This window comes from Sturnira hondurensis, unplaced genomic scaffold (assembly GCF_014824575.4).
Source record: "Sturnira hondurensis isolate 20B ecotype Veracruz unplaced genomic scaffold, ASM1482457v3 Scaffold0004248, whole genome shotgun sequence".
NCBI lineage: Eukaryota > Metazoa > Chordata > Mammalia > Chiroptera > Phyllostomidae > Sturnira > Sturnira hondurensis.
This window is the reverse complement of record NW_028076879.1, coordinates 491,029-507,967: the sequence shown is the minus strand read 5'-3', so window position 1 is coordinate 507,967 and position 16,939 is coordinate 491,029.

The window sequence follows — 16,939 nt, the reverse complement described above, 5'->3', positions numbered from 1 at the left end:
TTCCTTTTCTGCCCAGGTCCCTCAAAATACACTAGCAAAGATTCTCTTTAAACTGGAATATGGAAAGTCAGAGCCTAGTGTCAAGTATTATCCTCTGGTCAGGCTTCTTCTGAAACAGCTCCCCCAACCTGCTCTTACACAGAATTCCACACAAGGATCCAGCCAGATCTAGTACAGTATAATTTGAGAGGCTGGTTTCCAGTACCCTGTCTACTTTGCAAAATGCCAGGGTATTTAACACTGAAGAGTTTGTTTCCTTTTGGATATCTTTTTTTCTAAAATGGAAATATCCATTGAGTTCCTAATTTTCATTAGAAAATATATTTATACATATAAAAATGAAAAAAAAATTTAACAGTGGAAAATTAAAGTCCAAACCTTTATCCTGTCTATCCTCATCCTCAATAATATAACTTTCCAGAAGAAATCACTGTTGAGAATTTAGGATTACCTATCATGTTTTTCATACATCTATAAACATGTTTATAAGTTTTTAAATCAATATGAACATGTTTTCCAGTATAAACAAATTATATATTTCATATGAATAAGGGCTTGTTATGTCATGCTTTTTTAAACCAGTCAAGTACCTAAAAACTTACCTTATCCAGTTTAATGACTGCCTAGTGTTAATTTATGCATTAACCTTAATTTACTTAACCATATCCCTTTGATGAAGTTTAAATTGTTTCTAGGTTTACTGCAATTATAATCAATAATACAAAGTGTAAAGATTATTCTTTAAAAGGGTGTTTCTGTTATCCTGCAAGAATTTCCATACAATAAGTTCCAATTAATAAGATTCTTGAGTTGAGTAAGATAACAATTTACATTTTTATAAATATTTTCCTCTTAGCCTACAAAAATAGCACTATTTTATTATTCCAATGGTGAGTGAAACAGCCTGTTCTCTGCACATTTGTTAACAGTGGCTATTATAAATAAATACTTCTATTTTTTGACAATGTAGTGGTTGAAAATTACTAACTATTATTTTAATATGCATGTCTTTGATGTTCACATAAGGCTAAATATATTTTCAAATGTTTATTTTCCACGATGTGGACTGAATTGTGTTCCATCAAATTTATACGTTGAAACCCTACTCCCACTATGTGACTATGTGGAGATAGGGTCTTTAGGATGTAATTAAGGTTAAATTAGGACAGGGCCCTAATCCAACAGGGCTGTGGCATTATAAGAGAGGAGGAGAGAGAAGGGCTTCTCTTCCCTGCCAGGTGAAGACACAGTACAAAGTGGCTCTCTGCCAGCCAGGCACCCTGACCTGACTTCCAGCTTCCAATACTGTAAGAGAATGATTTTCTGTTGTTTAAACTACCCAGTCTATAATATTTTTTATAGAGGTATGACCTGATTTATACAACCCGTTAGTATTTCCTCACTGGAGATTAATTTTTCCCCAGTTTTTCTGATGAATAATTGACAAATATTTAAAGTAGACAATGTGATGATTTCATATACATTGTGGAATGATTACAAAGATCAAGATGATTTACACATCACAAACCTCTCATAGTTAACTCTTGTGTATGTGTGTGTGGTAAGAATGCATAAGTCTACTCTCAGCAAATTTACAGTGTACAATACTGCATTATAATTATAGTCACTATGCTATATTTTAGATTTTCAGAACTTACTCATTTTTAACTGAAAGGTGAACCCTTTGACCTACAACTTCCCAATTCCCCTTTACTTTAGTCCTTGGCAACCAAAATTCTACCCTTGGAATAAAATTGGCTTCAAAAAATATTCCACATACAAGTGGTACCACATAGAATATGTCTCTCTCTGCCTGGCTTATTTCACTCAGCATGATGGCATCAAATTCTACCCATATTGTCACAGTGTCAATAATTTCTCCTTTTGTGGTGGAATAATATTTTTTGTCTATACATACCACATTTTGTTCATCCAATTTCTGACAGAGGACATTGAGGTTGTTTCTATGTCTTGGCCATCGTGAATAATGCTACGGTGAATATGGGAATGCAGGTGGCCCTTTGAGACTGCAATTTCGTTTTCTTCAGGTATATAACCTGAAGGAGGATTACTGGATCAGATGGTAATTCTACTCTGAAATTTTTGAGGAGGCTCCGTACTGCTTTCCATAGTGGCGGCACCAATTTACACTCCAACGAACAGTGCACAAGGGTTCCCTTTTCCCCACATCCTCACCAGTACGTGTTGTTTGTTGATTTACTCATTATAGGCCTAACCCTTGGATGCACCAGGGAAACATTCGGAAGTTCTGGGGCCTGGCCCCACTCCTAGAAATTTTGATTCTGATCAGCTGGGGTTTGAGAAGCCTGCCATCATGTTTAGGTGAATCACCTGGAGAGCTTGTTAAACACACAGATTTCCAGGCATCAACCACAGGTAATTGGCTAGGTCTAGGCTAGTGCACAGAAATGGGTCTTGTTGATTGGCATCCTAACAAGTATGAGGTGATATGTCATTGCGGTTTTAATTTGCTTTCCCTGATGATCAGTAGTGTTGAGCACGTTTTAATGTACCTTTGGGCAGTTTGTGTGTCTTCCTTGGAAAAGTGTCCATTTTTGTCAAAGCTTCTATTTAGGACTCAGGCTGCACACAAGAGCAGCCCAGCTTGTCCTGGTGATGGTGGGGCTTGGGATCCAGGGGGCAGGGAGCAGAGCATTGACAGCTCCTGTCCAGTAGAGGGCAAGGTCTCAGAGAGCTCAACACAGTAGTGAGGGGGCTCCTGGAGGAAGGTCTCATGCAGAGACAGTCCAGCAATGGGGAGGAGACACAGCGGCAGGGACCCCAGGCAGCGCCATCAGCTGGGTTCAGCACTGGTGAGGACTGTGGACGTCCTTGGTAACAAAGTTGGCCAACCTCCACAATGGTGACAGGACTTGCTGGGGTTCTCCTGCTTTCCTTTTTTTCCTGTCATTGGGTAAAATTCATCCAAGAAGACCCCTCCTGGTGCCGAGCTGCTCTGGGGGGGAAGGGATGGTGCAGGCAAAATGCTCCCTACACTGCTCCATGGGGCCAAATCTCCATCACTGGTGTTAGAGCTCCATGGGGATTCCATGGCTGCTCTTCTGGAGGTCAGAGCCTTCCCAGGGTTATTTTAATCAATTTGTAGTTGTTTATTTACTGTTTTTGTTGTTTTGAGGTAGGGGGATTAGCATTAGGACCACCGAAGCTGTCATCTTGCCGATGTTATGACCTCCTGCGAATTGTTTTTAGTGTCCTTTGCCTCTTTTTCTACTGAATCATTCATTTTTATTGATTTGTAGAAAGTTGTCTATGTGTTGTGAATATTAACCTTTGGCCATACATTTTACAAATAATTCCACAAAGTCTTCCAATTTGTTATTTTTCTTTTTTTAATTTTTAAAATTTAATTCCTGTTCAAGTACAGTTTTCTGTCTTATATTCCCAGCCCTGTCCTCCCCCCTCCAGTGCTCTCCACCTCCCTCCCATCTCCAGCCCCCACCTTAGTTATTGTCCATGTGTCCTTTATACTTGTTCATGTGAGTCCTTTCCCTCCCCTCTCCCCTCTGGACCCTGTCAGCCTGTACCGTATTTGAGTGTAATTGGTTATATTTTGCTTGCTTGTTTGTTTTGTTGTTTAGATTCCTGTTAAAGGTGAGATCATATGGTATTTGTCTTTCAGTGCCTGACTTATTCCACTCAGCATAATGCTTTCTAGTTCCACCCATGCTTTGCAAAGGGTAGTAGTTCTTTCTTTCTTTCTGCTGCATAGAATTCTATTGTATAAATGTACCACAGTTTTTTGATCCAGTCATTTACCGATGGGTATCTAGGTTGCTTCCAACTCTTGGCTATCGTAAATTGTGCTGCTATGAACACTTGGGTGCATAGGTTCTTTTGGATTGGTGTTTCAAGGTTCTTAGAATATACTCCTAATAGTGGAGTTGCTGGGCCAAAAGGCACGTCCATTTTTAGTTTTCTTAGAAAATTCCATACTGTTTTCCATAGTGGTTGTACCAGTCTGCAATCCCACCAACAGTGAACTAGGGTCCCCTTTTCCCCACAACCTCTCCAGCACTTGTTGTTTGTTTCTTTGTTTATGATAGCCACTCTGACTGGTGTTAAGTGGTATCTCATTGTGGTTTTAATTTGCATCTCTCTGATAGCTAGTGATATTGAGCATCTTTTCACATGTCTCTGGACCCTCTTTATGTCCTCCTTGGAGAAGTGTCTGTTCAAGTCCTTTGCCCATTTTTTAATTGGGTTACTCAACTTCTTTGAGTGGAGTTGTGTGAGTTCTTTGTATATTTTGGAGATTAAACCTTTGTCAGAGGTATCATTGGAAAATATGTTTTCCAAAGCTGTTGCTTCTCTTTATCTTGATACTGTTTTTATTAGCTATGCAGAAGCTTTTAATTTTGATGAGAACCCATTTGTTTATTCTTTCCTTTATGTCCCTTGCTTTAGGGGGACGTATCAGTAAAAATATTGCTGTGTGGAATATCTGAGATTTTCCTGCCAATGTTCTCCTCTAGGACTTTAATGGTATCATGGCTTATATTTAAGTCCTTTATCCACCTTGAATTTATTTTGGTGTATGGTGTGAGCTGATGCTCAAGTTTCATTTTTTTTGCACATAGCTGTGCAGTTCTCCCAACACCATTTGTTGAAAAGGCTGTCTTTACTCCATTTTATGTTACTGCCCCCTTAGTCGGATATTAATTGACTGTAGAGATTTGGGTTTATTTCTGGGCTCTCTGTTCTATTCTATTGGTCTATGTGCCTGTTTTATGCCAGTACCAGGCTGTTTTGATTACAGTGGCCTTGTAATACACTTTGATATCAGGTATTGTGATCCCTCCTACTTTGTTATTCTTTATCAAAATTGTGGCTGCTATTAGGGGTCTTTTAAGGATCCATATAAATTTTTGAAGTGTTTGTTCTATGTCTGTGAAATATGGCATTGATACTTTAATAGGTATTGCATTGAATCTGTAAATTGCTTTGGGTAGTATGGACATTTTGATGATGTTAATTCTTCCAATCCATGAACACGGTATATGTTTCCATTTGTTTGTGTCTTCCTTGATTTCTTTCTTCAGTGTTCTCTAGTTTTCTGCATAGAGAACCTTTAACCTCCTTGGTTAGGTTTATTCCCAGATATTTTATTTTTGTTTCTGCTATATCAAGTGGAATTTTTCTTCTTGATTTCTGCTTCTGCTGATTCATTGTTAGTATACAAAAATGCCTTTGATTTCTGGATATTGACTTTGTAACTCACTGTTTTGCCAAATTCATTTATTAGTTCAAGCAATTTTTTCATAGAATGTATAGGATTTCCCATGTACACTATCATGTCATCTGCAAACAATGACAGTTTTGTTTCCTCCTTTCCAATTTGGATGCCTTTTATTTCCTTTTCTTGTCTGATTGCTGTGGCTAAAACTTCCCATACTATATTGAATAGAAGTGATGAAAGTGGACAACCTTGTCTTGTTCCTGATCTTAGTGGAAAAGCTTTTAGTTTTTGCCCATTGAGTATGATGTTGGCTGTAGGTCTTTCATATATGGCCTTTATTATATTGAGGAATGCTCCCTCTATTCCCACTTTGCTGAGTACCTTTATCATAAATGGGTGTTGTACCTTATCAAAAGCTTTTTTCTGTATCTATTGATATGACCATGTGGTTTTTGTCTTTGATTTTGTTTATGTGATGCATTACATTTACTGATTTGCAAATATTGAACCATCCTTGCATCCCTGGGATGAATCCCACTTGGTCATGGGGTATGATCTTTTTGATGTATTGTTGGATGCGATTTGCCAATATTTTATTGAGGATTTTAGTGTCTATGTTCATCAGTGATATTGGCCTGAAGTTTTCTTTCTTTGATGTGTCTCTAACAGGCTTTGGAATTAGGATGATGCTGGCTTCATAAAAAGAGTCGGGGAGTTTTCCCTCCTTTTGAATTTTTTGGAATAGTCTGTGAAGAATAGGGGTTCACTCTTGCTTAAAAGCTTTGTAGAATTCTCCTGTGAAACAATCTGGTCCAGGGCTTTTGTGTGATGGGAATTTTTTGATTACTGCTTCAATTTCATCTGCTGTTATTGGCTTGTTCAGGTTTCTGCTTCTTCTTCATTGAGTTTTGGAAGATTATATTTTTCTAGAAATTTGTCCATTTCACCTAGATTTTCAAATTTCTTGGCATACAGTTCCACATAGTAATTTCTTACAATCCTTTCTATTTTTGTGCTATCAGTTGTAATTTCTCCTCTATCATTTCTGGTTGTGTTCATTTGGGTCCTCTCTCTTCTTTTCTTGATGAGGCTACTTAAAGGTTTGTCTATTTTGTTTATCTTTTAAAAAAAACCAACTCTTGGATACATTGATCCTTAGAATTGTGCTTTTAGTCTCTATGTCATTTAATTCTGCTCTGATCTTGCTTATTTCCTTCCTTCTACTTGCTCTGGGCTGTCTTTCTTGTTGTTCCTTGAGTTCTTGCAGGCGTCGGGTTAGGTTGCTTGTTTGAAATGTTTCTATCTTCTTTAGGTAAGCCTGTATTGCTATGAACTCTCCTCTAAGGACCGCCTTCACTGTGTCCCATAGGTTTTGGGTTGTTGTGAGTTCATTTACATTTGTTTCCAGAAACTTTTTGATTTCTTCCCTAATTTCAATCTTGATCCATTTGTTGTTTAATAGCATACCATTCAGTATTATGGTATGCTCATCCAATCAGTCTCCATGGTTTTGGGTGTTTTGGGTTTTTTCCTTTGGGGTTGGTTTCCAATTTCAGTCCCTGTGATCAGAGAAAATGCTTGGTATGATTTCTATTTTCCTGAATTCGTTGAGACTCGTTTTGTGTTCTATCATGTGGTCTATCTTTGAAAATGTTCCATGTGCATTTGAAAAGAATGTGTATTTAGCTTCTTTGGGATGAAGGGCTCTATATATATCAGTCAAGTCCATTTCATCTAGGGTGTCGTTTAATGCTGCAATATCTTTGTTGATATTTTGTTTGGAAGATCTGTCCATTTTTGACAGTGGGTGTTAAAATCCCCTAGTATAATTGTGTTGTTGTCAATAACTTTCTTGAGGTCCTCTAGAATTTTCTTTATATATTTGGGTGCTCCTATGTTGGTTGCATATATATTTACGATGTTTATGTCTTTTTGGTGGATTCTTCCCTTGAGTATTATGAAGTGACCTTCTAGGTCTGTCTTTATGGCCCTCCTTTTGAAGTCTATTTTGTCTGATATGAGAATTGCTACCCTGGCTTTTTTTTTCTTGTCCATTTGCTTGGAAAATTTGTTTCCAGCCTTTCACTTTTAGTCCGTGGTGGTCTTTTGACCTGAGGTGGGTCTCTTGTAGGCAGCATATATGTGGGTCATGCTCTCTTATCCATTCAGCTATTCTATGTCTTTTAATTGGTGCATTTAATCCATTTACATTTAATGTTATTATTGATAGGTACTTATTCATTGCCATTTATGTACCTGTGTTCCTCTCCGTGTCTCTCTTTTCCTTCCTTTCCTTAAAGCAGCCCTTTTAGTAATTCTTGTAGAGCTGGTTTGGTGGAAGTGTATTCTCTTTGAGTTCTTTTGTCTTGGAAGCTCTTTATTTGGCCTTCTATGTTGACTGAGAGCCTTGCTGGGTAAAGTAGCCTTGGTTGTAGGCCTCTGTTTCTCATTACTTGGAATATTTCTTGCCATTCTCTTCTTGCTTGGAGTGTTTCCATTGAGAAGTCAGTAGCCAAACTTATTGGGGCTCCCTTGCATGTTACTTCTTTTTTCTCCCTCGCTGCCTTTAAGATACACTCTCTGTCTTGGAGTTTTGCCATTTTAATGATGAAGAAGGCAGACATTGGAATCATTCAGTTTTAACCCAACAAGTTCCAAAGACTGCTGGTAAACCATCAGAAACTAGTAAGATAGTAGAACAGGTTCCCCTGCAGGTTTCAAAGGGAGCCTACCTCTTATAATATCTTGATTTCAAACTTCTAGCCTTTCAAACTGTGGACAACAAATTTCCATTCTTTTAAGCTGCCCAGTCTGTAATACTTTGTTATGGCAGCTCTAGAAAATTAATACATCTGGCTTTCCCTGACTGTGTGCTACTCATACTCAGTTCCAGTGAAGTTATTTGTATGAATTATTTGATACCTCGGATGAAGGTATCTTTTTCCAGAGTTCATTAATTCCTTCAAAGATGATTTGTTTCTGCTTCCAATAGTACATGGTGGCTGGCTGTCTTGATCTGTTCAGATTGCTGGGATATCATTGACCAAATGGCTTATAAACAACAGAAGTTTATTTCTCACAGTTTTGGAGGTTGAAACGTCCAAGATCAAGGTGCCAGCAGATTCAGTGCCCGGTGAGGGCCAATGTCCTGGGTCATGTCACTCCTTTACGTGACAGAAGGGGTGAGGAAGCTCTCTGGGGTCACTTTTAAAGGGCACTAATCCCATTCATGAGATCTCCACCCTCATGAGATAATCACCTGCCTAACACACCACTTCTTAACACATCACATTAGGGGTTAGGATATCAACATTTGAACTTTGAGGGGGCATGGGGAAAGACACAAAAATTCATCCCGTAACAGTGGCACTACCCATCCACCACAACATTAAACTGGTTTAAGCTTTAAAGATTTCTGACCACCAAGATAATGTGTACATAGGCTGAAAATGAATAGGCCAGCTTGTTCTTGCATTAGTATAATTCTGCAGTAGTAGTTCTCCTCTTTTACACAAGAATTACTTTTAAACATATATTTAATGTCTTTGTGAATTTTTATTGATCTTTAAGCTTCTACTATTATTTATAATTTTTATGTATAGTAGTTTTACAGTTTTATGTTTAGAAAATGTTACTGAACAATGAAAAGTCTTAACATTCATATGTCATATCCCTAAGCCCACAGTGCGAGCCTAACAATGGAGGCACAACTCCCAGTGAGACCACTAAGTTGAAAATTCTCTGCAGGGAGAATAAGTAGCAGATAAAATAGGAGAGCTAGAGAGTTACACTGGAGGTAGCCACTGGAATTTGATCTCAGTTCTACAGACTGAGCTATTGGGTTAGAGCTGAGGCTGCTGTCACAGCATTGAATGCTCTCAGCCCATCCCTAGAGCATAGTCTGTGGTATATGTGAAATAATATTTATTAAAAACAAGAGAAGCAAAAAGCCCATTGTTTGGAAAAGAAGGCTTGGTTGGAAGGCAGTGGGAGAATAAGTCACATAGCATAACTGTTGAGATTATACACCTTGTAATCAGACAAATACATTTGGACCCCAATTCCTCAAAGCTCTAACTTGGTGGCCTTGGCAAATTACTGAATCACTCTGAACCTCAATTTATATATTTGTAAAATGGAATTGTTGACAGGGTTGCTTGGGATTTAATGTGTATAAAGCTCATGGTATAGTGTAACATACATACATAGCAATCACATGATAAATGTTATCTGTTATTATGTTAGTAAACATATTAGTGGTCTCCTACTAGGAGCTTTGTGTATTATTTCATTTAGTTCTCCCAGCAACCTGAAGTAATATCCCTATATTACTCTCATTCTACAGGTAAGAAAACTGGGGTCCAAAGGGGTGTAGTAGCTGCTAATACCTGGGAGAGCAGGTCTACTCATCTGCAAAGGCCCACAGTCTTCCTGAAGAGGATAGGCTATTACATGGCTGATGGAAATACTTAATTGAGGAGGACATGAGAGTCCTAGGGCTGCCCTACAGCAACCTCTCCACTTTTCTTATCTCCACCACCAGAGTGTCATCTTCTAAGGGCCTGGCCCAGAACCTTGTGGTGGGGTGCCACTTCCCCAGGGTCTCCAGGCCCTGTGGCACAGCACATTGCTTCTGCCACCTTGCCAAATCATTATGGGACTCCCAAGATGCAGTCTCTGTGGCCTTCCCTAACAAGGCCTCAGGTGAGAAAGTACTTTGTTCCTGAGGATTCATTAAGAATTTGACATTTGGAAAAGTTTCTCCAGCATTTGCCTCCTTTCTTGGGTTTCTTCCTTATTCCTAGGTTTAGGAGTCAGCTTGTCTCCTCCCACAGGTCACACCTGGACTAGACATCTGGGAGAGCAAAACCTTCCATCAGGGGACCCAGATTCAGTCCTGGCCCCACCTCTAGCTCCCTGGGTGACTTTGGGAACGAAAACAGCTCCCATGTTAATGGACTTATTATAGTAACTGCCCTAATTATCTCCGCAGATTAATATGGGGGGTGCAGATGATGTTTGGACATTTTCTAAATCACTACAGAGGTGTGAGACCCCAATGCTTTACTGCTATAGTATTTATTAGGGCTTGGATTATTTACCTGTCCTTAGCTCTCCCATGTTCTTCTTCCCCATCTTGGGCTCAGTGTGAGCTCCCACAAGGATAACACTGTGGTGAAGTGCCATGTCAGAGATGGTCTCTGCTCCTCTTTATCTCATTTCCGTATGTATAGCTCCTTACTTGCCCCCAGAGTAATTGAGTGAGCTTGGGCAGATTGTCGTCCCCTTTACATCCCTTTCCATAAAACCTCACTGGTCTTTGTGCGGACACAAGATGAGTTGATGAGTTTTTTCATGGCCCCCCCCCTCTGCTCCCATGTAACAGGGAAGGGACTTCAGTTGTTATCAAGTAGTGAAACCTCCTGATTTTACAGATGCAGCAACCAAACTCTGACTAGCAAAAATAAGAGACTTGCTCAGGATGCCATATCAGGTGAGTGCAAGACCTGGGACTATAACCCAGAGATTGGGGTTCCTCCTCCAGGTATTTTTACAATTCCATCTTTTAGATGAAAGCTTGTTCTTTTCTTTTCTTTTTTTATTCTGTTATGGGCCAGTGAAATGAGACTCAGTGTTCAACATCCCTGCTCAGAACCCACTCCTTACGAGCAGCCTGACCAGGTCCCCAAGACCAACCCTCCAGTGCAAGAAGGACCCAGCTGGAACTTCAGAGCAGGAAGTGATCACTGCATAATAGAAAGCCTGAATAACAGAATTGCAGGAGAAGGACCTCAAGAGTAGGAGTGATCTAGAAGGGACGCCTCCCCAATGATCACTCTTGTGATTTCATCAGCATGGATGTCCTGGATGAAGAGTCCAATGGACAACTCAGAATTTAGAAGTTTTTCTGTAAGATTTATCCCTTATTGATTGAAGACTAGCCAGCAGCTCATGACATCATTTTTAAGGAATATTTCTCTGATTAGAGAAAGTATATGAGAAATTTATATGAAAAGCTGTGTCAGTGTGTGGATTGTTACAACTGCATGCCCCATCTAGACAAATAAAGGAGGAGTCATCTCTATAGCACTAACCTGGTGCCTTTCATATGACTCTTCACCTCTTCCAAAGCATATCAATTCTTCAAAGTCTGGCACAAATCCTGTTCTCCCAGAAACCCTTTCCCTACTACTATAGGCCACAATGATGCCTTCTTTGCCAGAAAATATTCATTTATTTATGGAATGATGCATAACTAAAATGAATTTAATGCATATAGTTCCTAAAGTTAAATCAGACATGAATCTTCTCTTTAAACTGGATTGGAGGGACTACACTGGGTCACTAAATGATTGTGCCAGAAGGTGCAGTGGTGAGTGCCATGTCAAGACAAAGTGTAGTGGAAATGTTGAAGATGTAACTGTCTCTTTAAAATGGGCACAGATCAGGGAGGTATTTCTGGAGGAGGGAGCATTTGAACTAAGTCTTTTTTTTAAAATAATTTTTTTATTTAATTCTTGTTCAATTACAGCTTTCTGTCTTCTATTCCCAACCCTGCCCGCTTCCCGCCCCATGCTTCCCACCTCCCTCCCATTTCCACCCCCCACCCTTAGTTATTGTCCATTGTGGCCTTTATACTTGTTCATGTGAGTCCATCCCCTTTTCCCCTATGATTCTCTCCCCTCTCCCCTCTGGACCCTGTCAGCCTGTTCTCTATTTCAGTGTCTGTGGTTATATTTTGCTTGCTTGTTTGTTTTGTTTAGATCCCTGTTAACAGTGAGATCATATGGTATTTGTCTTTCACCGCCCGGCTTATTTCACTCAGCATAATGCTTTCCAGTTCCATCCATGATGTTGCAAAGGGTAGTAGGTCCTTCTTCCTTTCTGCAGCATAGAATTCCATTGTGTAAATGTACCATAGTTTTTTGATCCAGAGAGAGATGCAAATTAAAACCACAATGAGATACCACTTAACACCAGTCAGAATGGCTATCATAAACAAAGAAACGAACAACAAGTGCTGGAGAGGTTGTGAGGAAAAGGGGACCCTAGTTCACTGTTGGTGGGATTGCAGACTGGTACAACCACTATGGAAAACAGTATGGAATTTTCTAATAAAACATTTGAACTAAGTCTTGAAGACTTTGACCATGTGATGTTGGAAGAAGGATATTCTATATAGAGGAAATAGCATAAGTGAAGGTGGGGATATAGGAAGTCACGAAGTTTACAATCTGATGATGTGGGTTAAAATAAAAAGGAAAATCAGGATAAGAGGCAGTTGCTGACTGGGACCATAATCTACCCAGGGCACTCAACTAAAATTCAGCTACAACAGCCTGCAAGGCAAGACTTTGAGACCTACAAGAGCACAGCTATTGATTGTGGGAGTGGGTCTCTGAGTCATAAGAATGAGTCAGAAACAGATTTTGAGAGAATTGCAGGAGGAGGACAGGGCTTTATGATCCTTGAGAAATCTTGGGTTCCTTAGAGCAATAGTATGTGTAAAGGTTAAGAACAGGAACTCTGGCCTGCATGGGTTAAAATCCTGCCTCCACCTCTTGCTTTATTTGACATGTTCTTTCTGTAAAACAGGGATTAAAAATAGTATCCATCTAATAGGGAGGTTGTGAGGAATAAATGAATTGATACATGTAAAGCACTTAGAATTGTATACGGTGCCTAGCCCAGACCAGTAACTATTAGCTATGATTATTATCTGGGAATGCTCCCAGGAAACTCTGTTAGTGTGGAGGAGGTTGGGGTGGCCTGCACAGTGGAAATCACAGGGGATGGGTTTCTGATTTCTGTTTTGTTCAGTTAGTTGATTGTGATGTGGGACATAATAGGCATGTCACGATCATGCTCAGGACGTGATACTTCATAAAAATATTATTTAATTATTTTAAATATTATTAAAATCTAGTTATTATAGACAAATCAGAAAGTAGAGAAGAGTAGAAAGAAGATAATTAAAATCACCCATATTGTCACTAAAATTACTGATAAGCTTTTGTATTTCCTTCAGGTCATGTTTCTGTGTGTATATGAATGTGTGTGTGTGTGTGTGTGTGTGTTAATATGAAGATGATACTACATTGTATAGTATCAGTGTGCATGTGTGTGTGTGTTCTTCTCCTTTTCAATGCAAACCAAAGCATACTATATTCACTGTACAAGTTGTATTTTTACATTTAAAAATGTGGGTTTGATGTCTTTCATTTATTTATTATTATTATTATTATTTTTACAATATTATAATTTAATATCTGTATAGTTTATTGTGTGCTCACCACCACAAGTCTAATTTCAATGCATTTGACACCCCCTTAACCCACTTTATTTTTTTCTTTTTTATTTTTTAAATATATTTTATTGATTACACCATTACAGTTGTTCTATTCCCCCTTCATTCCCCTCCACCCACACACTCCCTCCCCCACCATTCTCCCCCCCTTAGTTTATAAGCACGTGTCTCAAGTTCTTTAGATTCTATATTTCCCCCACTATTCTCGCCCTCCCCCCTATCCATTTTCTGCCTACCATCTATGCTATTTTCTGTGCCTTCTCCCCCCATCTCCTCCTCCCACCCCCCTGTTGCTAACCCTCCATGTGTTCTTCATTTCTATGGTTCCACTCCTGATCTAGCTGTCTTCTTGGTTTGCTTTTGTTTTAGGTGTGGACCTTAGAGTACCNTGCCTGTAAGGTCTCTTTTGAGAAATCAGCTGACAGTCTGATGGGTACTCCTTTGTAGGTGACTGTCCCCTTATCCCTTGCTGCTTCTAGGATTCTCTCCTTCATTTTGGTCTTGGCTAATGTAATTATGATGTGCCTTGGTGTGTTCCTTCTCGGGTCCAACTTCTTTGGGACTCTCTGAGCTTCCTGGATTTCCTGGAAGTCTATTTCCTTTGCCAGACTTGGGAAGTTCTCCTTTATTATTTGTTCAAATACATTTTCCACTTGTGGCTGTTTTTCCCCCCTTCTGGTACCCCTATAATCTGGATGTTGGAACGTTTAAAGATGTCCTGGAGGTTCCTAAGCCTCTCCTCATTTTTTTGTATTCTCATTTCTTCATTCCTTTCTGGTCGGATGTTTCGTTCTTCCTTCTGGTCCATTCCATTGATTTGAGTCCCCGTTTCCTTTCCATCGCTATTGGTTTCCTGGACATCTCCCTTCATTTCAATTAGTTTAGCCTTCATATGTTCCTGTAATTTGTGACTATAATCTACCAGTTCTGTGAGCATCCTGATAAATAGTGTCTTGAATTGTGCTTCTGAGAGGCTGGCAATTTCTCGGTCGCTTAGAGTTATTGGCTCTGGGACTTTGAGTTCTTCTTACGCCATCTTTTGGGCTGTTCGTGACTATTCCATAGCAGGATCGGAGCCCTAAAGTGTTCACTAGAGCAGGGCAACTAAGTCGCTGGGTTGTGAAGTTGTATGTGGGGGCGGGGTCAAAGAGGGACAATGGCTTCCCTCTGCCGCCTGCCGCTGTGGCCCCCACGGGCACCGCAGCAACCACCATCACCAGGCCCACGCGTTTCGTTCCACTGCATGGAAGTGTGCCACTGCTGCCAGCCCTCCACCACTGGGTTCGCCCCCTGGGGCCTGCGTGGTCCGTCTCACTGTGCGCGAATGTGCGACCATGGTCAGTCTGCTCCACACCCCAACTGCTTCCAGGCTGCCTGCGCGCCTAGGTCGGGGGATCTTTCCTGCCTGACCCAGCTCCGCTGCTGGCTCCGCCTCTCTTACCGTCCCCGTTGAATGGTTCGTAGTTGTCGGATTTCATATAATTCCGTTTTCTGGTCTTTGGGTGTGTCCTATTTCTCCAAACCTTTGTTGTATTCAAACTTGGTTGTGGGAGAAGGCACAGTGTTTCCACCTATGCCTCCATCTTGGTGGAAGTCCTATATTATTATTTTTAAGGTTTTATATATTTATCTTTAAAGGGGAAGGGAAGGAGAGAGGGAGAGAAATATCAATGTATGGTTGCCTCTCGGGCATCCCCTGTTGGGAACTGGCCTGCAACCCAGGCATGTGCCCTGACTGGGAATCAAACCACGATATTCTGGTTTGCAGACCTGCGCTCAATCCACTGAGCTACACCAGTAATATCTTTCAAATGAACACAGATACAGCTGTTTTCCACACTGTCTTCTTTTGTAAGGCTATACCATGATGAGTTTAGTCAGTCCTCTAATAATGAACAGTTATTTTCAAATATTTGCCATTACAAACAATGCTGTAACAAATAGCCTCACACATACAGTATTATAGACTATTGGATGCACCCCCCAATTTGGGAGGAAAAGGGGGTTGCGTCTTATAGTCTGAATGTAGCTTACCTGGCTCACTGGGGGGTGGGGGGGCAGTGGAGCAGGGTCACACAGGTTATTAAATATTTTACCACATTTTTTGCTTCAAATTTTTTTTCTATTTTCCTCCTCTAAAACCTAGGTAAGTCTTATGATCTGGTGTGTCCTATAGTCCTAAAAATATGGTATGTCACTTTTTAAATGTGACCATGTATCTGTTGGATAAATTCTCAGAAGTGGAATTGCTGGGTAGAAAAAGAATGTATTTGTAATTTTGAAAAATATTGCTGAATTACCCTTTTTCTTTTTCAATTCTACCTTGCAACTACCCTGCAAATTCCCCTTGTGGCCTACCTTAACTGGGAACCATACAGAAAACGGAATTTGGGAAATGTAGTTCTAGCTTTGCCAATTTGTTGGAATATCAAAAATTTCACAGATTAATCAATTTTGGTTATTTTTAAGTTTTTTCTATATTTTGAGTCATCTTTACACTATTAAAATTCTCCATTTTCCCCCAATAATTTTAATTTTTGCATTTAAATGTTTGATCCACTTAGAAGTTATTTTTGCAAAATGTATGAGCTATGTACACAACTTATGTTTTTCCCAGATAGCTATGTTATTACCCCATTCATGGCATTAATTGAACATTACATTTTCCCATTTATTTAAGATGACATTTATATCATGTACTAAATTCTTATATCACTGTTGGTCTATTCTGGAACTTGTCAATTTTTGAAAACTTATAAAATATTGTTTTATTTTTATTTTTTCTGAGCTTTTTGAGGTATAACTGACAAACAAAACTAATGTTTGACGTGTAAAACCTGATAATTGCATACATTTACATTGTGAAAGGAGTCCTGTAGTGGAGTTATTTAACACCTTCATCACCTCACATTGTTATCTTTTTGGGTGAGAACACTGAAGATCTCTTAGCAAATTTCAATGATGCAATACAAGATTATCAACAATAGTCTCCATGTTATACACTGGATCCTTAAACCTTATTCTTTTTTTTAAACTAAAAGTTTGCACTCTTTTACTAACCTCTAACCTTTTCTTATAGTTCTTTTTTTTCTTGATTTGATTATTTAATCAATTTTCTTTCTTCTTGTTTAATATATTTATTTAAGGCTATTAATGTTCTTTTGAACATTGATTTAGTGATAATACTTGTGGTGCAGCGTGTATTGATTTTGTTATCTCCATTTTTTTCTCCCCCAGATATTATTTAGTTTTTGTTTTGATTTCCTCTTTTGTCCAACTTTTTCTTAAGGATTTAAAAAAATATTGGGATTTATTTGTAAAAACCGTTTTTCTTTAATTGGATTGTGATGAAATTCTATTGTCTATATTATTTATTTTCTTGAAATTTGCTGAATTCCTGGCTTATATGTGCT